This window comes from Octodon degus, unplaced genomic scaffold (assembly GCF_000260255.1).
Source record: "Octodon degus isolate 3935 unplaced genomic scaffold, OctDeg1.0 scaffold00124, whole genome shotgun sequence".
NCBI classification, from domain to species: Eukaryota; Metazoa; Chordata; class Mammalia; order Rodentia; family Octodontidae; genus Octodon; species Octodon degus.
The window spans coordinates 3,254,552-3,278,594 of NW_004524700.1; the positions used below are offsets into that span (position 1 = coordinate 3,254,552).

The 24,043-nt window shown below is 34.4% G+C and overlaps 1 protein-coding gene and 1 pseudogene across 1 annotated transcript in view; both read left to right on the top strand.

Annotated features, from left to right (window-relative positions):
- Positions 1 to 24,043, top strand: part of Commd10 (COMM domain containing 10) — a 204,353-nt gene that overhangs the window by 117,017 nt on the left and 63,293 nt on the right. The window lies entirely within an intron of this gene.
- LOC105743415 lies at positions 20,461 to 20,907 on the top strand (annotated as a pseudogene).

Consider the following 24,043-nt stretch of genomic DNA (forward strand, 5'->3'; position numbering starts at 1 on the left):
AGTTTACTCTTTTTATTGTGAAAAGTTCAGAGATCTTCTAAATATATTAATGATTACCACTAGCACACTTAATAATTATTCTACTACTATGAGTGCATATATTCCAGAATAAGTGTATATGCTAGAGTGTCTTGTTATTTAACATTCATCTTTCTGTTGATGTGATTTAGATATGGGCTTCAGAAAAGTGACTAATTAGCATAGAATTTTTGGGTCATGGTGACAATATTCACTGAATATTAAAGATCCTTAATTTGTATGGATTCTGTCTTCAAAAGTTCTATTAACCTCCTCAAACTGTCTGCTATATTTTGTATGTATATGTATACCCATTTTTTTCTGAGAGGAAGCTATGAGTACCTGTTGTCTGGAACATTAAAGATCAATGAATTTATAACCTCTTTTATATTGTATAAACATTTGCTACATTTCCTTGGTATATAGTGTATGCTTCTGTAAATACTATGGGTATTGATGTTCTAGTCATATTTTAATTTTACAGCCCAGAAAATTTGTGGTTTTTTCATAATATACTGTTTTTTGTGAATTCGTATTTCAGTGAAAATGTATTATTAGTGAATGTAATTGGAAGAATGGAAATGGTGCTTTACATAGTTTATGTACCTGAATTCACCATTACAGTAGCAAAAATGATTTTTGTCTTATTTTTATTGAGGTTTTCCTGGGCCAGAATATTTTAAAACCATTTTGGCTTAAATTTTTAATTTTAATATTTCTAAAACACCTGCTTTTAAGGAGGTATATAACATCTCATCCTATAAAAATAAGATCTGATATAGAAAACAGCAGTACAATATAAAGTGCAACTTAAAAGATAATTGAATAATTTGAGTGTTGTGAATATTTTATTCTGTTTGAAATAAATTTTGATCAAGTCAGATTTTTATCCTTACAGATTTAGTTGTTGTTTTCTGGATCTTTGTGTTGCTTAAGGGAAGCAAACATAGAAGCAGAAGAAAGGGTGAATTGAAAATGACAAGGGAAGAATTAGAAAATATAAGTATCCTCCCCTCAATGTTTTTGAACAAGGAAATTGGTAATTTATATCACAGTTACAACATCTAGTTGCATGAAATTTATCAGATAAATTACTGAAGAGAGTGTAAAACTATTTTGCTGACTTGGGAGTTAAATTTTTAAAACAAGCCCTTTTTATTACCAAAGGAAGAGCACATTGATTATGCTAAGAAAAATACTAGAATTAGCAATAACTCATTGAGTATTTATCATGTTATGGGCATTTTTACATTTCACTTCATTTGTTCTTCAGAACTATATGAAATAAATAATATTGCCATTTGAATGGGGAAACTAAAAGCTTATTCAAGTTGTTCTAAGTGACCTTCAAAGTTTGCAATAAGAGGTGTTCCATCTGTACTAAATTGAATTGCCTTTAAATCTGTGAATCCTTGATCCCCTCTTTTGGTAGCATTTCACTTTCCAGTTTGTCTGTGGTTAATTTATAATCTCATGACCCAACCTTAAAATATATTACATGGACTATAACATATAATGTGGGAAGTGAAATCACTGCCCTCTTTTCTGCTTATGATTTCATACACATCTATGTAAAAAGCTAAGTTAGACAAGTTCCTGTACTAAATTCCTACTTACTGATCTCCAATTACTGGGCTAGAGATTGATTGAAATATTGGTGGATTTTTCTGCATAACTTGCTGTGCCAATAGATGGAACCTCTTCTTGTTGGTAGTTCATGTTGTTTTTCCTAAAAGATAGCCCTTCATACAGTTTTTACTTTAGGTGAGTTTCTTGGGAGAATATGCCTTATTAATATATCATAATTATGTTTTGGGCATCTTATATTTTGGCCTTATATATCTTCACTTTAAAATTCTGATTCTGTACCTACATGTCAAACTTGCATGTTACACAATATGAGAAAATGAAATGAAAATTGCATTATATAGTCAGGATTTTATAAAGATCTAAGTATACAGAGGAATTTAGTTTATATTAAAGAAAATGCTTCAGAATATTTTAAGTGTTGTACATGGTATTAGTGTATTAGGGTTAAATTTATTTAGTGAAGGGGTTGTGACAGAAAATAATAGTGTCACACTCTGTTACATCTAATAATTTTTATAAAATGGAATTTATAAAAATCTGTGAAGCTTATATTAAATATTTTGTTTATGCACGGATAGACTTAAGTTAGAAATAGATTTTCCCTTATTCTCATTTGCTTATAATCACTATGTTAATATTTCCTACATATTTGTAAATTGATATATTTTAAACACATGAGGGTATTTTAAAATAAAAATTTCATTTGTGAAGAAAATGTAGTAATGAGTGTTAGAAGATATACTGAGTGTCAGAGGGAAAACATTATTTTTCCTTCTTAATACAGAGATTAGAATAGAAAAACTGCTCCTGAAATTGCTCCTCATGAGAAACAAAAACATCATTTGTATAATTTGATACCAAGGGGACAATTGTTTTAAAGTAAAATGATACAGAGTTGTTACCACACTGATAATTTTCTCCAATTTAATAGATTAAAGGGTTAATCCCAGAAGAATTCAGTAGCTTGTATTTTGGGGTACAGTTTTTTGACATAAAAGAAATATTTTTTTGACATTGAGGAAGTCCCTTTTCTTTTGTTTTATGTATTTAACCACTATAGAGAAATGTTATTACTGGAAAAAGAATACCTATGAAAGAACTTTCATAACTGCTTCAGAAAGTGGCAAGAATAATGAAATAAATATGTTCTAAGTGAGGGGAGTGTTTTGAGGGGGATTAATGGCAGTGTATCTTCTACTGTAATAATTTTACAAAATTTAAACATTCACACCTTTGTAGATAACAAAGTGATCAGAAGATTTTACATCAAGAAAAGGCTTAAAGTTTTAGAGTCTCAATTAGTAATATTTTATGTTGTATTTCTGTAATTCAGAATAATTTACTTGTTTCTTACTTATTTTAAGAGAAAAAAATGATCACATGAAACATACAGTACTGTATTTGTATAGACCGAAAGGCTTATTCTCGTACTTTCAGTAGATGCACAAAGCAAATCTTGTGCTCTAATAGTGTTATTATATTAGGTGATACGTATGTTTAAGTCTTAACATTTCATCAGAGCTAGTACAGACATAATAGTCACCGGTAAATGGCACATCCTTAGCATAGTTTTCTGAAATGAATATAAATAATCATCAGCTTAAAATTGCCATTTTGTTTTTACAGTTTTTGAGCTTTTAATTAAATTTTTTTGTATTTTTACAGAGAATAAAAATAGTATTAAAAAACATTAGAAAGAACACAGAATTTCACTAAATAAAATTACAGAAATTCAATAATGTTATAGTGCATATTGATCTTTTAATTCTTGTACTCTGTCTTTAATTGAAGATTAATGAAAATCCTATGATTTTGAGGGATATTTAGGGGAAATAAACTTTTTCTTGTAAACTTTAAATTTTTATGTATTTTATTGTTACATTTTTAGTGAAATATCAGGTGTTATTGTGGCATTTTGATACATGCATGTAACACATTTTGATCATACCCATCTCCTTGCTACCCCTCCCTTATCCTCTACATATCTTTCCCCATATTCCACTTATCTACTATCTCCTTTCTATTTTCATGGTTTTTTTTTTTTTTTTTTTTGATTCCACATATTAGAGAAAATATACAACGCAGTACTTGTCTTTCTGAGACTGGTTTATTTTGCCTGTCATAATCTCCAGTTCCACTTGTTTTTTTCTTTAAAATGACATAATTTTATGGATGAATAATACATGTATCTGTGTTTCTTTATCCATCTATGCATTGATGTGCTCAATAGGCTGAGTCCATGCCTGTCTGTTGTAAATTGCGCCACAACAAACATGGGGATGCAGACCTCCGTGAAGTATGCTGACTTGAATTCCTTCAGATACACCAAGGAACAATGATCGCAAGATCATATGGCAGTTCTGTTTTTGGTTTCTTGAGAAACTTCTGCACCTATTTCTATAACGGCTGTACTAATTTGGATTCCTCCCCGTGGTGTAGAGTGTTCCTTTTTTTCTACATCCTTACTAGCATTTATTGATTTTTCATATTTTTGTGATATCTATTCTGACTAGAGTAAAATGGTATCTCACTGTAGTTTTGATTTGCATTTCCCTGGTGGCTAAAGATGTTGAACATTTTTTCATATACTTACTGGCCATTAGTACTTTTGAGAAGTGTCTGTTTAATTCATTTACTCCTTATTTAAACTTTTTGGTTTTTTTATGTTATGTGTTTTTTTTTTTTCTTTTTCTCTTCTTTTTTTTCTTTTTTTCTTTTTTCTTTTTGAACTTTCATATGTTCTACAGAATAATTGCCTGTGAGAAGAGTAAATAACAAGAATTTTTTTTTCTCACTCTGTAAGTTGTCTTTTCACTCTGTTGTTTTCTTGGCTGTGCCAAAGTAATTTGATGTCCGACTTGTTGATTTTTGCTACTACAGAGGCTGTCTTTTCTCCATCATATTTTTGCCTCCTTTGTCAAGAATCAGATGACCGTAGTTGTGTGGATTTGTTAACATTGTTTATGTTGCACAGAATTGCTTTGGTTATTTGAGGACAACATATATTATGCCAATGCATGAAATTGGAAAATTTATATCTTCTAGTTTTTCTATCAGTTTCTTTTCTTAGTGTTCAATAATTTTTATGATAGAGGTCTTACACTTCCTTTTTGAGGTTGGTTCTTATATGTTTATTTTTTGAACTTATTATAAATGTGAGTTTTTTCATTTCTCAGCTGATTCATTATTGATGTATAAGAAGATTGATTTTTTAATGTTGATTTGTACCCTACTACTTTGCTGAATTTCTCAGATCTACTAGTCTTCTGATAGTCTTTAGTAGCTTGTAAGTAGGATCATATCATCTGAAAATGATAATTTGAATTTTGTCTTTCCTACTTATATCCTTTTTTAGTTTTTCTTTCGACAATTGCTCTACCTATTGAACAGAAGTAATCAAAGTGTGCATCTTGGTTCTTCTTCCTGACTTAAAGGAAATGCTTTCAATTTTTTCTTAGAGGTATAGATTTTAAGTTTTTACTGAACAGTTTGCCTTGCTCAGTTTCTAAGGACAGCAGAGCACAGTTTTTAAAAGTAACTGATCTAAATGGATACACAAATTCAGGAGTGCTTTATTTAGAACTATAAGAAATGAGGTAGGCTAACTATAGACACTTCTGTGACCCAGGTTTGTCACATATATTAAGGAAAGAAAGTATATCCATATTTCTGAGAAATAGCCTCTTGGTGAAGCAGAGTAAAAGAAAAAAAGGACTAGTGCAGTGTACAATAAAAAAGGACCAGTATGGGATAATAGAATTAAGACTCACAAAGAGTGTCATTTAATTTTCCTTTTTTAAATTTTTAAAAAAAATTTTGAGAAGAATATAAAATAGTAAATACACACATACACTAGAAACAATACAAAATTTAAGTACACAAAATAACAGGAATTAGGGGGCTTATGGGTTAGCTCACTTGTTTAAAATGCCTGCTTGGGCAAAATAACAGAAATCCAACAATGGTTGTTGTATTGCATAATGTTGTCTTCAAAGTATTTGCTTAGATTAGTAGCTATAAGCACAAAATTGGTTTTAAAAAAAAGTTATAAAAAATTAAAAAGAAAAAAAAAAAAAAGCAAATTGGTCAAGCTGGCTGTGACTCATCCAGATGACTAACACTGACAAAAGAACCACAAGGTGCTTTACATGGTTCCAGGGAAATCCTGAGGGGGTTGGACTGACCTTATCAGATAGCAAAAGTTACATTTTTAGTTATATAAGTCTTGCTTTAACTTGGTCTTAACCATCTAGCTGAAAAGTGTAACGACAAGGTATAAAAAGTAAAGCTGTATTAATATGCTAAGCTATAAAAGGCTCAGGCCAACAACTTCAGACAATTGCCAGTTGTGCTGATAACCCACTACTATTATGGACTATTGAACTATATTGGGTTATTTTGCTGAACTCAAGTACCTATAATCTTTGGACTGGCATCAAGTATGAAAAGATCCTTTAAAGACTTCTCCAAATACAGCTTCTCTAACAGCAATGGAACACCTATCTCTGACAAAACAAAACAACAAAGGGGAATATAAATAAAGGACCCTTTTGTTATAAAAAAAAAAACATGTCTATACAAGATATTTAGGATAGATATACAGCTACTTTCTCTTAGTTCAATGTTTGTACTAATAGTGTTTAGACAAGAGATCATGTCTGCATCTTGTCCTCTGAATAAGTACTACGAAGACAACAATATGCAATGTATTAATTATTGTAACTGCCCTACTAACCCATTTGAAACTGTTTCATTGTTATTTCATCTTTTTTCTCATTAAAATGAAAAAAATATCAATTGCTCTTTTTAGTAGACCAGAAATCAGCAGTATAGCTATCAAAACTATCATGTATATACACATAAATATATCTTTTTCCCTTCCTTCTTTCTTTCTTTTGTCCTTTTCTTCATCTCAGTTTTTCCTTCCCTTTGAAGATATTCCTTCCCTTTCACAGTATCTGTTGTACCTTTCAGATTGTATTTACACTTTCGGGATCTTATACTAGGAGATAGTATGATATTTACACATGTAGGTCTGATTTATTTCACTTATGAATAGTCTCTAGTTGTGTCTATTTACCTATAAAAGTCTCAAGTTTATTTTATAGCTGAGTAAAACCCAATTGTGTAAAAATACCACATTGTTTTTATCCATTCCTCAATTGATGGGCATTTGGGTTCTTTCCAAGATCTAGCTATAGCAAATTGCACTGCTATAGACATAGGTGCATATATATCACTGTGGTATGATTATTTCAGTTCATTTGCAAACATATCCAGGAGGGGAACAGATGGGTTGAATGGAACTTCCAATCCTAGCTTTTTGAAGAATCTGCACACTGATTTCCATAGTGGTTGTACCAGTCTGCACTACCACCAACAATGAAGAAGTGTTCCTTTTCCCCTGGAGCCTCTCCAACATTTGCTATTGGTTGACTCCTTGATCATACCCATTTTTTCTGGGGTGAGATAAAATCTCAGTATTGTTTTCATTTGCATTTCTCAAATAACCAATGATGTTGAACATTTTTTCATATATTTGTTTGACATTATATTTCTTCCTTTGAGAAGTATATATTCATCTCAGAGGCCCATTTTTGGATTGGGTCTTTGAATTTGGGAGCCTATTATTTTTTTTAATTCTTTATATGTTCTAGATTGAAGGGCTTTGTCAGAGGGGCAGTTGAGTATAATTTTTTCCCAGTTTGGACAGATAAATGGTAATCAGGCATGTTACATAACTTATCTAGGAATGTGATGTGAGACTGAAATATTGGCATGACTCAGGTAATGGCAGAGATTTTCTTTTCTTATTCCTTTCCTTAATTAGGCGGGTATTTTAACTCATTCTAAATCTTTAGCTCTTTTTCTAAAAGGCCCTTTAAGTGCTTAAGGAGTTGGATGTTTGAATAACTTTTGGTGAGATACTACTTCAAATTCATTGAGCAGAAACCTAAGGTTCATTCCTTAGTTTTCTCTGTATTCACTATTCATTTCTTATATTTGAACTTTTGGTTTTTATTTTGGGGTGTGTGTGTGTGTGTGTGTGTGTGTGTGTGTATTTAGCACAGGGTGTACAGAGTCTTACTACACAGATTGGACTCGTAGTGATCCTCCTCTTTCCAGCCTCCCAAGCGCTGGGATTACAGGCACGTGCCACCATGCCCAGTCTCAATCGCTGTCTTAGCATGTGGGGAGTGGGAGGCAGGGCATGACCATTTCTTATTTTTGTTTTCTCCCCAAATTCTGTCTTCAGTCTGTCCTTATGTCTTCACCCTCATATCTACTGCTACCATTTATATCAAAGTATCATCACCCTGTACCCTCCCTGATTCCCACTGGAGCTCCTATAATTTAGTTCTACACAGCTTTAATTTGACCTTAAAATGTAATTTAAATCACATCACTCCATGCCTAAAACACTTTTCAGTAACCATACGTTATATATAGGATAATTTTCAGCCTATCAGACCCAACTGTAGATTGCCAGCCTGATTTTATTTGTTGGTCACAATCACATTAATGTCCTCATAGTTAGTTATTCAGTTATTTGTTGAAGCTTATTTCACATGCTTTTCTTCTATCTTCTGGGTGTTCTTTGTCCAACTCTGCCCCCAAATCAATCCCTTCTCTCACTTTCCTAAATTAAATGCTCTATTATTAGACATATCATGAGCATAGTGAATATCCCATATCTTATGGGGTCTTTTTTGTTTGTTTTAATTATAGCTTATAATTAATTTGGCTGTATTTTCCATCATCCTAAAATTTAAATTTTATTTGGTTGAGAGACAATTAGCTCACCTAACACTAGAATGTCTATGCAGGAAAAATAACTCTAGAATTTATTTTTACCTAGTTTTAGATTTTAAATATATCCATAGATTAATTTTGCTTTCTTAAACATAGCATCAGTATATAATATTGTATTGTAAATATGTTTTAAAGTTTGATCCCAAGATTAGTTACTAATTGAAAATTTGTCCTGCTTAAAGATGAACAACATCATTTGTAAGTGATTGTACAAAAGCTAAGTTGACTATTTTGTATGTGGTCTTCTCATTACTAGCATTTTGTGTTATGTGTCATATTTTTTAGTTCATGTGGTATATTTCCTTTGGTGGGCATACAGAGCGCTTTATTTAAATTCAAGTAGTAAACAAGTTTGTAGTAATTTCTTCTGAATAGTTGATTATATTAATTTCTTAGGTTGTGGTAGAATCTTGAAGTTGTAGGCTCTGTACTCTTATTGGTGAACTATGGAATACTGGGTTCACAAGATTTTTTGGAGAAAAAAGGTCAGATTGATAAAACTTAAGTGATCTTTGTTTCTTGCTTTTACTGCAAGCCATTTGAACTTGATGAAATCTAGTTAGTGCTCAACAAGCAGTAAGTTTCCCTGGAATGAGTAGAATGATTAGAGAGTTCCAACAAATTGAAGGGACACTTCAAGAACTACATAGCTTTGCTCGGGTTACCTGAGGTCTTCTCCTTTCCTGATCAGCCTCAAGGTGGAGGCTGAGAAGGTGGTTGTGATGCCCCTAGTACTCCTAGCCTGAGCTAATGGTGCTCTGAAGTGTTTATTCATGTTTTTAGAGGAACCGCGAGACAGAAGTCTTACCACAGTTTCCCTAAGTTACTGCTACTATTTATTTTTTCATGTAAGCTTGCCTAAATTCTTTGGTTTTCTAAGCTTAGTTCCATTATTAATCAAATAAGGTAAATAATAGCAGTGCTGTCTCATGACATTATTGTGATAAATAGGTTCTTACAGTAATTGACTTAGACAAATATCATCTTTTGTGGTTGTTATCATCATTGTTAAGAAAGGCATTACTTCCACTACCTAAGAGTACTGCTAGAAACATTGTAGAAAAGATCATAGGAGAGAAGACTAGTTTTCTAAGTGCTCTGGAATAAGTATTCTAGGATAGGTATTTTTCTTCTACTGTTTGCTGGTTTTGGTATCATTACCTTTTACTTATATTGTCAGATAGAACATTCTTAGACTAGAGTACAAGCTTGCTTCCCCTGAAGAGTGATTGGATTCTAAGACATAAGTTATGCCTAATTTGAGGTTCATCAGGCCTCATTTTGGAGGTTCACAAAATGAGGCATAGTGATATGCCAGGAATGTTTCAGTTAAAATGACTTATGTCTTTCTTGTGTCATGACAGACTTCACCTTCCTGAAAAGTATATCTGTTACTTCTGGTAGTCCTGGTGCTGTTTTAACAGTGGCCATGGATTTCATAGATTCTTTTATTATGGTCTTCTCTTGTAGTTAACTGAGTTACCTATGTAGTACATGCCCTCTGTAATTCACTCCACATTAGAGGTGCCATTTTTTGATACTGTCACAGGCACAAATTCTGGAGCTTTCAGAGTGGCACTACATGCATTTTACTCATCATCACAGTGTTTGGATTCCATGTTTCACAGATTTGTTTCCAAACACTGTTGCCTAAAAATTTCGTTCTTCATCCAGTTATAGACCTTTTTTTACATATCCTTCCTTAAAAGCCCCACTAACAAGGAAGCTGTTGTCAGCTTTCTGCTTTCTTTTCAAGTCAGATCGTACAAACACCTGTATGGTCACCTACTGTACCACACTGGCCTACTGTAGACATTCAAGCACCTTTGAGTTCCAGGTTTACTCCTGAAGTGCTTACATTTCATAACCATTCCTAGAAATAGTAGTTATAGCATTTTATAGCTCTTAATATACCATAGGGGTATACATACTATACTCTTAATAAACTACTGTCAAACCATAATATTTGTAAAACATGTCATGTACCATAATAACATACTGTATAGTGTTAGCTTTAACTATAGTCAAATTGTTCAGTTTAATTTTAAGCACTCTTTTCAGACTCTCTCTGATTTCATTTTTATATTTTATGAATTCATGGTATTTTTGAGACCCAAGACTAGGGGATAGGTGAGTTCACTATTTCGGTGCATACTCTTCTGATTCACACTCTTGTTTTGTCTTTCTGTTTCACAATAGGCAGGATCTGTTTTTATGTGTACTGTAGATGTATTATTATGGCAAGAGTTAGTGTTAAGTATTTAAAAAGTGCTAGTTCTTGAACTTTGGATTTAGCTCCCATCATGATCTTTTCTCCTAACTTAAGGATCCAGAGCCTCTCACTTAATTATCTCCCTTGTGGAACATACTAGTTTCAAACAACATATTTTGGATTCCTATGTACAAATATTATTTTCATCAATAATTTTAGTAGTGTTCTGGTAAATTGATTATAATCATTGATTTTTAAATTCTCTATGAAATCATTTTAGGGACTCTTCCATTTTCCCTTTTTTCCCCGCATGGCATCTTTGAGTTTCCATCTTTTTATCTTTAATCTGGTGTAACCTGCCAAAAAAATTTTATTGAATTTAAATTCCTGCCACTTAAACAAAAAATAATCTTCCTTGAAATTTTTTTCTAGTTTATTTTATTTTTATTAATTTTATTGAGAAACATAGCAATGAGACAGTTTCAAAACTGATTAGTAGGACAGTTTCAATAATTAATATATTGCATATTGTTGTCTTCATATTGGTTATTCATAGTACAAGATGCAGACATGATATCCTGTCCACAAACATTATTAGTACAAATCTTTTTTCTCATTGGATTAAGAGAAAGTAACTGTATATCTATCCTAACTATTTTGAATATACAGATACAAAATGGTCCTTCATTTATATCCCTCTTTTTTGTTTAGTTTTGTCAGAGATGAGTCTTACCTTGCCATGTAAATATTGCAGGTGCGTGAATTCAGCAAAATAATCCAATACAGTCCAGTAGTCTATAATAGTAGTGGGTTATCATTAGGACTGGCAATGTCAGGAGTTGTTGACTTGAGTCTTTTACAGCTTAGCATATTAACATGGCTTTATTTTTTATACCTCATTTTTATACTTTTCTGCTGGATGGTTAAGACCAAGATAAAGCAAGATCTGTATAACAAGAAATATAACTTTTGTTTCTGACAAGGTCAGTCAAATCCCGGCAGGATTTACCCTGCCCACTGGACCCCTCCAGTCCCTTCCTTGAAATTTTGCATTTATGCTTTGTGTTATATGTCTCCAGGTGCCAGTCCATGATTACCTGTGAAGATTAGGTAATGTGAGAAGTACTAAGATGGCCCTATTCAGGTGTATCATTCCTATTACCTGTAATACCTGAAGAATTGGCTTCAGCATGCATTATTTTTCTTATTGATTACATGACCTATTTTTGTGCCTTAATTGGCAATGCTGAAGACTCTCAGCTTTTCAGTTTATTGCATAGAGGCAAGTAATTTTAAAAAGTCACTATTAGTGCCTTTCATCTTTAAAAAAAAGTTAAGTAGAAGGAATTAGTCTCTCTTGCCCGGGGACAGTGTTTGTGTGTAGCAGTAAGAACCAGACACCATGTCTAGGTAAAATCACTTATCACACTGCAGTTATGTTCACTGTGGTAACTGTAGCTGAACTTGTTCCTGTTATAAGTGTCAACAAAGCAGAAGCAGGAATAGAACATTATCGGTATAATACACATATACTCATCTTTCAGTAGAATTTAGAACCTCTTTTTAGGTTTTAAGAAACAAGTTATAAAAACAGGAGTTAGAAAGGTTTGTTTTCTCCCTTATCAGAGATAAATGTGAATACAGTTGCTATCACTGTGATCTCAGGTGCTTCATCCCCATTTTCCCTAACTTAGAAAAGATCTCAATGTTCCCTTTGGATTAAAGTAAGAAAATGTTACATTTATCACTTTCATATGAAGTAATTATGTTTTTCATTTTAAGAAAAAGAATTATGCTTTTGTTTTGGTGATTTTTTTTTGTACATCTGTATTTTGTTGTTGTTGTTGTTTAGTTTTATTATCAGAGATAGGTATTCCATTGCCATTTAAATATTGTAGGTACGTGAATGCAGCAAAATAATCCAATATAGTCCAGTAGTCTATAATAGTAGTGGGTTATCCTTAGGACTGGCAATGTTTTAGGACTGGCAGGGTCTGCAGGTTCTCACTGCGTAGATCAAATTTGTAGTGATTCTCCTGTTTACAGCCTCCCCAGAGCTGGGATTGTAGGGAGGCACTACCACGCCCAATCTCAATCTCAGTCTCAGCACACCCTGTGGGCGGGGCCAGAATGGTAGGCCTGGGAATCAAACTCCTGGCACCTGCACTCTGCCTAAGCAGGCGCTTTAATCCACTGAACTATTTGGCTGACCCTTGGTTTGCTTTTTTGAGACAGTTTTCCCTGGGTAGTTCAGGCTGGCCTCAAATTAGGTAGTGGACACTGACCTTAAACTTCTTATGATCTTGCTTCAGCCTCCCTGGTGCTGAGATTACAGATGTGTACCACCACACCAAACTAGAAAAAGAATCATAGGTTTTTGTAAATGCTGGAAATTTTATTTTTAATAAAGCATATTTGTCAAAGCATTTTTAATGAGTCACTGCTTTTTTTTTTTCTTTTCAAAGTTTCAATTAAACCTCAAGAGATAATATCCTTTTGTGGTCTTTTAAATGATTGCTTTCGTGGTTGCATAAGTTGTGAATCAATTGTACATTTATGTACAAGTTTGAATTCCAACCGTCTTTGGAATTCAGCCATCTCTCAGTTGTATTAAAATAGAACTTTAGGATCACTGGGACTGTCTCATAAGTTTCATGTCACAATATAGCCCTGACTATAAACAATGTTTAACTGATTGTGTTTAACTTACTATATAACATAGAAAGATTACTTCATGGCAGTAAGAAAGATATATTTTTATATTTGGAAACTTTATTTACTGTGGAAATTTTATTTTTTGAGTCCCAGGTTGAGCTAGAATTAGGGTAGATTACTTAGGGTTTTTTTATAAAATAGTTTATAAAATGTCTGTGTGTAGACATTGCAATTTGGAGTAGAGGAGCTCTGCATTAAAAATAATTGATTTGTCATTTAACTTAGTCATAAAAGAGGCAACATATAAAAAGTGTTTCAGATTTGTATTTAAAGTCTATCTATGTAATGTAACTCAGTTGTGTCCCAAATTTTCTGATCAAAGAGATTATGAGGCAAAAGAGGAAAGTGATCGATGATGTAGAGTGTGCCTAAGGAGAATCATATGAAGAAAAAACATTCTCTCAGGATTTCACAGAGATCAAATTGGTCAAGCAGTGGCCGTCACTCATCCACATGGCTGACACTGACAAAGGATCTACAAACTGCAGTACAGAGTTTCAGGATAAATCATGAGGGGATTTGACTGACCTTACTAGATACAAAAGTTATATTTCTTGTTATATAGATCTTGCTTTATGTTGGTCTTAACCATCCAGCAGAAAAGTATAAAGACAAAGTATAAAAAGTAAAGCCATATTAATATGCTAAGCTGTAAAAGGTTCAAGTCAACAACTTCTGACATTGCCAGTCCTATGGGAAAACCCACTACTATTATGGACTACTGGACTATATTGGAACATTTTGCGGAATTCACGCACCTACAATATTTAAATGGCAAGGAAATGCCCATCTCTGCCAAAACTAAACAAAAGGAGATACAAATGAAGGACCATTTTGTATCTGTATATTCAAAATAGGTAGGATAGATATACAGTTACTTTCTCTTAATTCAATGAATATAAAGATTTGTACCAATAGTGTTTGTGGACAGGATATCATGTCTGCACCTTATACTATGAATAACCACTATGAAGACAACAATATGTAATGTATTAATTATTGAAACTGTCCTACTAATCAGTTTTGAAACTGCCTCATTGCTATTTGTTTCTCAATAAAATTATTTAAAAAACAACTAGGATGCAGGAAAAAATAATTTAAAAAAATAAAGTCTATCTACTTTAGAAATAATTATTGTGCAATTCCTTTTTCTTGGTCTATTTTTTGTTAAAACAGTAAATTATTGAGAGTGAATAATTTGTAAAGAAAAGGTTCATTTGAGTAGGAATAATGCAGGCTAGGAAGTCTAAGAGCATGATGCCAGCATCTGGTGGAGGTCTCGTGAAGGCTTCTTGCTGTGTTGTAACATATCAAGGAACAAGAGGTTGCAACATGAGGTAGCCAAATTTGGAACTTTCTTCCTGTTCTTATAAACCCTCTAATCTGTTAAGGGGACTCCATATTCATCTAATCCTAATTCCCTTCCAAAGGCCCCATCTCCAAATACTACTAACATCTGAACTTGGTGGTTAAATTTCCAACATAAAAACTTTTAGAGGGTCGTATTTAAACTATAGCATTCTTGATACTATTTTATTTTTTTATTCCCACTTAATAGTGTAACAGACATAGGCAGTGAACTTGTATTTAAAATTGATCACTCATTTTTCAGTAAAGGCAGGCTAATAATAATTAAGTCTGACAGTGATTTTGAGTTCAGTCTTCAGGTGAACAGGTATTTGTGTATAATAGAATTTGATACTTAAACCAGCATGATAGTTACTGTTGTTGATAGTCTTGGCAGGACCAACAGTGATTGAATAAATATAAAGATTGTATTTGCCTTCTTCCAGCAAGGTGGGCACAGAAACAGAGTGAAATATAAAAGCTGATGGCAACACAGTATTAAATCTATTAAAAGAAATCTATTCAACTGGACTTTGGAGAAAAAAAATAGCAGTGATTAAAAGTACTGTTAAATTCAATAGTTACTGAGTAGTTGTGTCGTGCAGCATTGTGTTAGCTGCTGAAGGTTAGGTACAAAAAAAAAAAAAAAAGACAGCATGTTTTTTCCCTAATGAAATTGGTCATCTAATTTGGAGACAAATCATTGATATATGAATCAGCTGCAGTATGACAGTATATAATAATGTAGAATTTTTATGACAGAATACAAATACAATTTGTCTAGCAAGTGAAAAGACATCTGTAAAATATAAAATTTTGTGTGACAGCAAAAAGTAACATAATCTGCATTTATTGATATCTTCAGTTATTTTTAAAAGTGCTTATTTAAAATATTCTTATTATCCCAACCTAAACATCAGTTAGATTTTTGATCATTTTACACGAGACACCAAAGAAATTTAAGAGTATTTTTTGCTTTTGTGGTAGTTTAGTCTACTGAACATAAACTTTTTAAACTATTTTTCTTACCCTTGAATATCACCAAACTTCATTTATTCTTTTGCAGTAAGTCTTCTGTATATGCTAAATATTTTCTCAGTGTCCAAGTATGCTGAATTGTAGGTTTCATAGAGCACAGTCATCTCCTTAGCTTTGGGTAAGAAGGCATGTGGCAGAGCAGCCTTACTACATTTTTTCATTTCTTCATTACTTGTTAAGTGGTAAAGGTCTAACAAGTTCTTAAATTACTTTCAAGATTTAGCTTTTTCTCTTATCCTTTGATTCTCCTTATTTCTCCATTGAAGCACATAGCATGACATGTATTGTCTTAGTCACTTTCCCCGACACTGAGACACAGTACTGGACACCTTCAATTTAGAGTAGAAGAGTTTTTTTTTTTTTTTTTTTTTTTTTTTCTTTTCTCACTATTGCTAGAGTTTTAGTCCCTACCTGACTGACTGGCTGGCTACCACTGAAAGACATGGTAGAAAGGCCTGGTCCAAGGAAAACTGCGTATCTTATGATATCCAGGAAGCATTAAGGAGGGACTGGAAGGGAAACACACCCTCCCAGGTCACACCCACAAGACCCACCTCTTCCAGCCAGACCCCACTGAAAGCAAGTCTGCTGTACTGGCCCCATAGTCCAGGCACCTTCCACGCACATGTGGTTTGGGGGACCATTTTATATCTAACCCATACCATATGTCAATATATTTTGTTTTAATAAATTGATTTTTATAAGTCTCTAGACTGGCCTATTTTTGTGTGCTGTCATGAGAACATCACATAGTTCTTGGTAGATCATAGCTTTTTAATGAACATTTACTGAATGAATGAAATCTGAATTTATTGTTAATACAATGCTAGTGGCTGGCTCACACATGTAACCCCAGCACTCTGAAGGCTGACACAGGATGATTGCTGTGATTTTGAGGCCAGCCTGAGCTATGTAGTGAGTTCAAGGCCAGTCAGGACTACATATTGAGACCCTGTCTCAAAAAGACTGGGAAAAAAAAAAAAAAAAGACAACAAAAAGAGTAGTTCAGGAAAAATTTGTCATGGCATTTAACTCTTATAGGGCCAGGGAGATGGCTCAGTTGAATAAGAGCTTGCCTGGCAAGCACAAGGTCCTGAGTTCAGTCCACGGTACCACAAAAACAAACAAACAAACAAACAAAAATTTAACTCTTATAATAAACATAACCATCCCATGGTTCTTTCCATCTGAAAGAGGTTTAATACCCAGAGATGGAAGCAAATTATTTTTAAAAGAAAAATGAAAACTGAAGTAAATTAGCACCCTCTTTTTATCATTCCCTACCTCTACCATGTAACTTCTTTCCAAGACAATTGAGATGAAAATTCATGGTGTTCATTTCCTTGACCTTCAGCAATTCTTAAAATTGACTTGACAATGTTAGAACCCCATAAACCAGTCTAGATATAGGTGTGATAGATATAAAATGTTTATAAGTTCATGTTCCTTAGTAGAAACAGATTTTCAGTGTTGATTGCCATTGCCTTTCTCCCAGATTTCTACTGACTTCATTATTTTACATGTAGTTTGCCCATTTATTTTTGCAGGAAGAGGATGATACTTAGCTTGTGGAACTTCTCTTTCTTAAGGTATTTCTGAGGGTGACTTGAAGTGCTTCCAGTGTACAGTGATTGCAACTTATTCCCCTTTCTCCATACTCTTAAGATTATCTTATTTCCCAGATTTTAGAGCCTTTTCTAGTCAGGACTTGACAAGGAAAACAATACAAAACAGGACACTTAATTTAGGATTGTTTTATAATAGTCACCCAAAGAGTCATATACAAAGAGAGTGAAGAAATCTGTTCAAAAGGTTCTAGCCGAGGGCCTAGATCCCATGGCAATGTCCTATAATATCCTACATGTCCTACATGAGTCCAGCTGAGGACATAGAGGCCATAACTATGCCCCTCATGACTCCGACTGGGTGCCAAGAGCCTATGTTTCATGCAAGGTTGTTTTAAGGATCTGCCCTGGGAAGGCCCCAAGGTCAGTGGCGGAAGGTGCCAGTCTGTGCCAGTGAGATGAAGGATCTGTGATCTCAGGCTGAGGGACCTGCACTGGAGTAGGAAGCAACAGTCAAAGTAAGAACCAGAGTTCCCCGTGAAAAGTACCACAGCCATCCTGAACAACAAGGAAGTCCTGAACTCTTGTTACAGTGAGAACAGCTGCATCTGTATCAGGAAATTCAGAGTGACAAGCCTCTTCAAGACAGTGAACAGTGCAACTTCTTCCCCTCCAGTACCAGGAAGCAATGCTCAAAGTAAGGACTGGAACACCTCCAAAATGAACCATAGCCATTCTTAAAGACAAGATTCCGAGACCCTCCGACAATGAGAACAGTCACATTCCTATCAGGAAACTCAGCATGACAAGATCCTCAAAGAGAACTAACAGTTCCAGAACAGCTTCCTAACAGCTTCTCTAGTTCTGCTATTTATGCTGCCAGCACCAATCCTCAGGTGGCTCCCCACACCCAGCACCATGCTGGTCCAGTTCATCTGGTGTTATAAGTTGACCACTAGTTGTCAATCTATCACTGAGCCTGTTAGAAGCTGACCACCAGTTGTCAGTCTATCAGACAGCCTGTCAAATATTCTAAAATAAGGCTCAGTGGAATTCACAGGCTACTTGTGATAGAAGGTGCTAGCAAATGACCAAAATTTTGACTTGAATTAAAATTGTGAACCCAAGGGACTGTCTTGGTTACTTTTCTCTCATTTCTGAGATAAGATGCCTGACACCCAAAATTAAAGAAGGAAAGGTTTTTTTAGCTCACAATTTATGGAGGTATCAGTCTGTAATCTGCTGGCTCCAAGGCAGGGTGGAATGACACAGGGCAACAGTTCAAGGCCTCTTTTTCTCTGCTTATATTGTATGCAGGCCACCCGACTACACTATCTCCTAGCCTTCCTGTAGCACACGCTCAAAGTCAGGACGTTGGCTCCTGCTGAATCCCTTGTAGTTAAGCTTCTGAACTTCTAAATTCTTAAGTTGACCCAGTGTATCAATCATTCCAGATATCTTACTAAGAACCTGAATACTCACCCAAGTTGTTGATATTGACATTATTGTCCTTTTATTTGCTTAACACCATTTCCTCTATTTTAGCAAAGCATAATATTTTGGTGTCAGGCATTTTATGTCATAGAACCTTCTCTAGTAAAATCTTAACAAAATCTCAATAAACTAGCTTGGGACTTCTTTGGGTAAAATATGGACAAGAACCCATGCACTCCTTTTTTTCCTCCCCTTCCATTCTTGCTGACCCAGGATTACATGGCAGGACTATGGTTCCAGAAACTGGCTATTACAGAGCAACGTGATCAATGACGTAGAGTGTGCCTAAGGAGAGTCACCAGGAGAGAAAACTCTCTCAGGATTTCACAGAGAGCACATTGGTCAAGCAATGACCGTAACTCATCCACATGGCTAACACTGACAACGGATCTGCAAACTGCGGTACAGGGTTACAGGATAAATCCTGAGGGTACTTAACTGACCTTATCAGATACAAAAGTTACATTTCTTGTTACATAGGTCTTGCTTTATCTTGGTCTTAACCATCCAACAGAAAAGTATAAAAACGACGTATATAAAGTAAAACCATATTAATATGCTGAACTGTGAAAGGCTCAAGTCAACAACTTCTGTGGATAACCCACTGCTATTGTGGACTGCTGGACTGTGTTGGATTATTTTGCTGAATTTACACACCTATACTATTCAGATGCCAGTGGAATACCCATCTCTGACAGGACTAAACAAAAAAAAGGGGATACAAAGGAAGGACCATTTTGTATCTGTATATATACAAAATAGTTAGGATAGATATACAGCTTTCACCTAATTCAAGGAGAAGAAAGATTTGTACTAATAGTGTTTGGGCAAGATATCATGTCTGCATCTTGTACTATGGATAATCACTAAGAAGATAACAATGTACAATGTATTAATTATTGAAACTGTCCTACTAATCAGTTTTGAAACTGTCTCATTGGTATTTGTTTCTCAATAAAATAAACTGGCTATTTAAAAGAAGGCAAGCTTTGGAGTAGGGCAGTTGAGTATCTAACATTGGAGAAAGAATTCAACCTATGTCCCTGCTTCCTTATGTGTAAGATAATAATAATAGCACTCAACACTTGAATTTGCAGAGAGGACTTCCTAAAACAACTGTTAAAAGTGATTTGCATGTGTCAGTTGCATAACCAGATTGGGCAGATCTAGAACTGACAAGCCAAGTCAGTTTGTGTATCTTATCTACCAGTTCTACTGATGAGCACCACATACATGTTTGTGCACCTTAAGACTTTCGTATGATTTCCCTAAGCCATAATGTACCATGAACTGTACATTAGACATGATTCAAATTTGGATGGCCATTGAGTCACTGTAAAACCTGTAGCAATTCTCAGCATTTACCTTCAGAGCTTTTATCTTTATAATCAAAGAATGTACTTCTCTAGAATTGGGTCATTTTAACAGATAACTTAGGACAGAAATGGTGTCAGATGATGTGTAAGTGTGGCCTTTTTCCTTTTCAAACAGAAAGTTGTTAGGCTCTTTTCGCATCATTTGCAGGGCATTGTGCAAGGTTAAAGGCTTCCTTGGGGACCTACTAAGTTAAAACAGGGTTACAGGAAGGAAGACTTTTACATTATTAATGATTGTATACCTTGCTCCGAGACCCAAGGAATTTTGTCTTCTCAGAGCTGTCATGAGCCAATGAAACTGGGTGCCGTAGCTGAGCCCATGCTTCTGTCTCACTTCAAGGAGCCAGTAGGCTACTGGGAGGGGCCTACTGTGGAGACAAAGAGAATCCAGCCGCAGCTCCCAGATAAAGAGGGTGATCACAGTGACAAAGAGGATGAGCAGCCCCAAGTGGTAGTTTTAAAAGGAGACCTGACAGCTGAAGAAGTCATGAAAATTAAAGCAGAAATAAAGGCTGCCAAAGCAGATGAAGGACCAGCCCCAACTGATGGAAGAATCATGTATCGAAAACCAGTCTACTGGCCCTCAGATGAAAAATACTCAGGTTTAAGAGCAAACTCAAAAAAGAAGAAGAAAAATGTGGATGAAGTAAATAAGCAAGATTCCCTTAAAAAGAACTCACCAAAGCAAATAAAAAACAGCAGCCTCCTTTCTTTTGGCAATGATGATGAAAACGAGTGAGTGTGAATGTTTTAGCTTAGTGTCCTTTGGAAGCACAGGAAGTATTTTTTAAAATAATACTTTTCCTGTTTTTTAAGTAAGATCTTTTCCCAGTTATATAAGTTCATTATAGAAAATACAGCAAAACATAAAATGAAAACTGTATCCATTGTTAGCATTCTGACTAGAAATAACAACGACAGTATATAGATGTTTACCATAGTTAATGTTTAGTTTTCGTTTTGTGGTACTGGGGATTGAACTCAGGGACTTAGGACTGGGATAGATCCCCAGCTCTTTTAATATTTTAAATTTTGAGATAGGGTCTTACTGTATCACTAAGTTGCCTGGGCTTGGCTTAAACTTGTCATCCTCCTGCTGCAGCCTCTCACAGTCCTGAACTTACATGTAGATGTCACCAAAACTGGCTGCAATTAGTATGTTTTTCCCTGTGTGTGAGTATATATATATATGTAAAATATTTTTTAAACTAAAAAAAATGATTGTATACCTTGTATTTTATTTCTTCCTAAATAAAGTGGTTTACATATATTATTTGTGGCATTGTTCCCTAAAAGTTGCATCAATAACAAAGTTCTTTACATGAGTCAAGTATATATGAAGTTTATGATGGCTCTCAAAACTAGTTATACAGGAATGAGTTCTAAATAGACTAAGTTGTTTTGATTTTATTCCTAGACTCTAACTCATATACTTCCTCTTTTCTTCTTTTTGTTCTTTTGGTACAGGGAATCAAACTCAGGATCTTGCACTTGCCAGGCAAGCACTGTGCCACTGAGCTATACCCTTGGCTTTCAATATTATTTTTAATGGTAGAAACCATGGGTTTTTTAATCCATGTATGGTTCAATTATTTTTTCACTACTGGAAGATAACAATGACTAAATATGATACTCTACTTCAGAGTCTTAATTTCTTTCATTTATGTTTTTCTGTCTTTCTGATTAACTTCAAATAATATTCCTGAAGTGACCTAGGAGTCTTTAACTTTGACTTCCCTTCCCTAACCTGGAACATGGAACAAGACAGGTAACCTTACTAGACCTTGCTTTCCTCATTTTTAACATGAACAACTAAACTAAATTGATGTGAGAAATCCATTTTAGCACAAAGGTTTAAAAAAATGGAGCAATCTAGCAATGTGGCATAATTTTTCCTTGTTTACATTAAACAAGTCAACAGTTTATAAAGATTTTACTGTGCAGAAACTGATCACTTACATAATAAGACAATAGCAACAGGGTGAAATCCATACTTGGCTTTTTAAATCTCAAGAACATTTTCCCTTTGTTTGAGTTACCTGAATTGTGTGAAGCTGAGTGGTAGAGAAGAATTAATAGTTGTATCAGGCTAACTAGTTTTGGAGCATAATAATCCCATAAACATTTTATAAGAAAATGTTTTAAATAGTTCAGATATCACATTTTACCAGAATTATATTCCTGTATAGTTTCATTAAAGAAAAAAGTGAAAATTTATAATTAAAGTATTAAAATTCACCTTTTTGCTTGGCAGCTTTCATAGGGGAATACTGTTTTCAACTTTCTTTATTCTTGTATTCCTTCTTCATTCTTTTGTCCTTTTGTTGTATTATTTTGTTTCTCTTTTCATTTTTTCCACTTTTCTTTTTTGAATTTTTCCTATTGTTACCACTTCCATTTCCTCTCCTTTTTCTACATTCATTGTTTACACTTCTGTTCTCGTATCTGTGTATCTTATTCGCTTGCCATTCTCATCCTTTTATTGAACCTAAAAAGAGTACTCTTTGCTTTGTCTAGTAGAGCAATCTTCTGCTTTCTGCCATGCTTCCCTGGGTTCAGTTATGTGACAAAATATAAAGAAATTCAAAGCTGTCATGACCTTATGATATCTTAATTCTTGTACTCTAATTACAGAACTGACTGTTCTGGTCTCTGATCTGTTCATGGGAGGAGAAAGAAAATAAGCCACTTACCAAATGATGTGTTTAAAAAAGAGGAAATTCCTGCCTGGCGAACCATTGAAAGGTGGCAAACTATAAGTAGTCCTCTTATTATGTATAGCTAAAGCTCTGTGAAAACAGCAGTACACAATGTAGCACCCTGTTCATACTGGTAAAATTAATCAGGAGCAATCATAGAAACCTATCACCTTGTGTGTTTAAATAGTACGGGACAGCTCTTTAATTGTTTTGTGCATGGATGCTACACAAATGATAGCTCCTCTTGTTTCCATTGTTTTGACCAGCCCTTTATGAATGGTGATATCTACTCTTGATTGCCAGTTTGATTGAATTCAGCTACATCTGACAAGATTGGGTATGTTCAGAGTGGCCAAGTTAAGGGTGGAATGGAGGGGAGAGGACCCAAAAGTTAAAAGGATCAATAAATGAGATATCAGTACCATACAATGAATGTATTATACACATATACTAATTTAAAATGGGGGAGAAGGGGAATAAAAGCTGTATATGAAGAGACAGTTAAATTCCAGGGCATTCACTCACCAGTGGAGTAAGCCACTGATTAATTCTTATCTGAATGGGCTCTTGGAGGAAGTGGGTTACTTGGGGATGCTTTGGAAGCATGTGTCTTTCTCTGGCTCTTTCCCTTGCCCTGTGCTTTTGGGAGTTGCATAGCTTTTCTCCACCATACCCCTCCACCATCCAGCCTGCCATGATCCAAAATAAACCTTTACTTAAATTTATGAGCATCAGCGATTTTGCCCAAACAATATGAAGAATACATGAATCTTAAATAAATAAATGAAACTTAAATAAATGTATTCCAAAGAACAGTATCAGCAAAAGCCACATGCCATAAACTCAAATACCTATAGTATTGACTACCACAGCCAGCTTTTGTTTTCTTCTTGACTTTTAAAATGTGTTCCTCAAAGCCAGGTGTAGTAACTGGTTGTGGTGGCGCACGCCTATAATTTCAGCACTAGGGAGGCTGAGACAGGAGGATCACTGGGAGTCCAAGCTCTGTAGCAAGACCTTGTAATAACCAAACAAACAAATAAATAATTTTTTGGAAAATAAATGAAAGGTGTTCCTCTCAGTAAAAGCTCTGCTAGCCATGTGAGTTGTTTTTAACTCTAGAATCATGATGTGTTGTTTTTTCTGAAACCTTGAAGCTTGTTTTGTTTTTTTTTT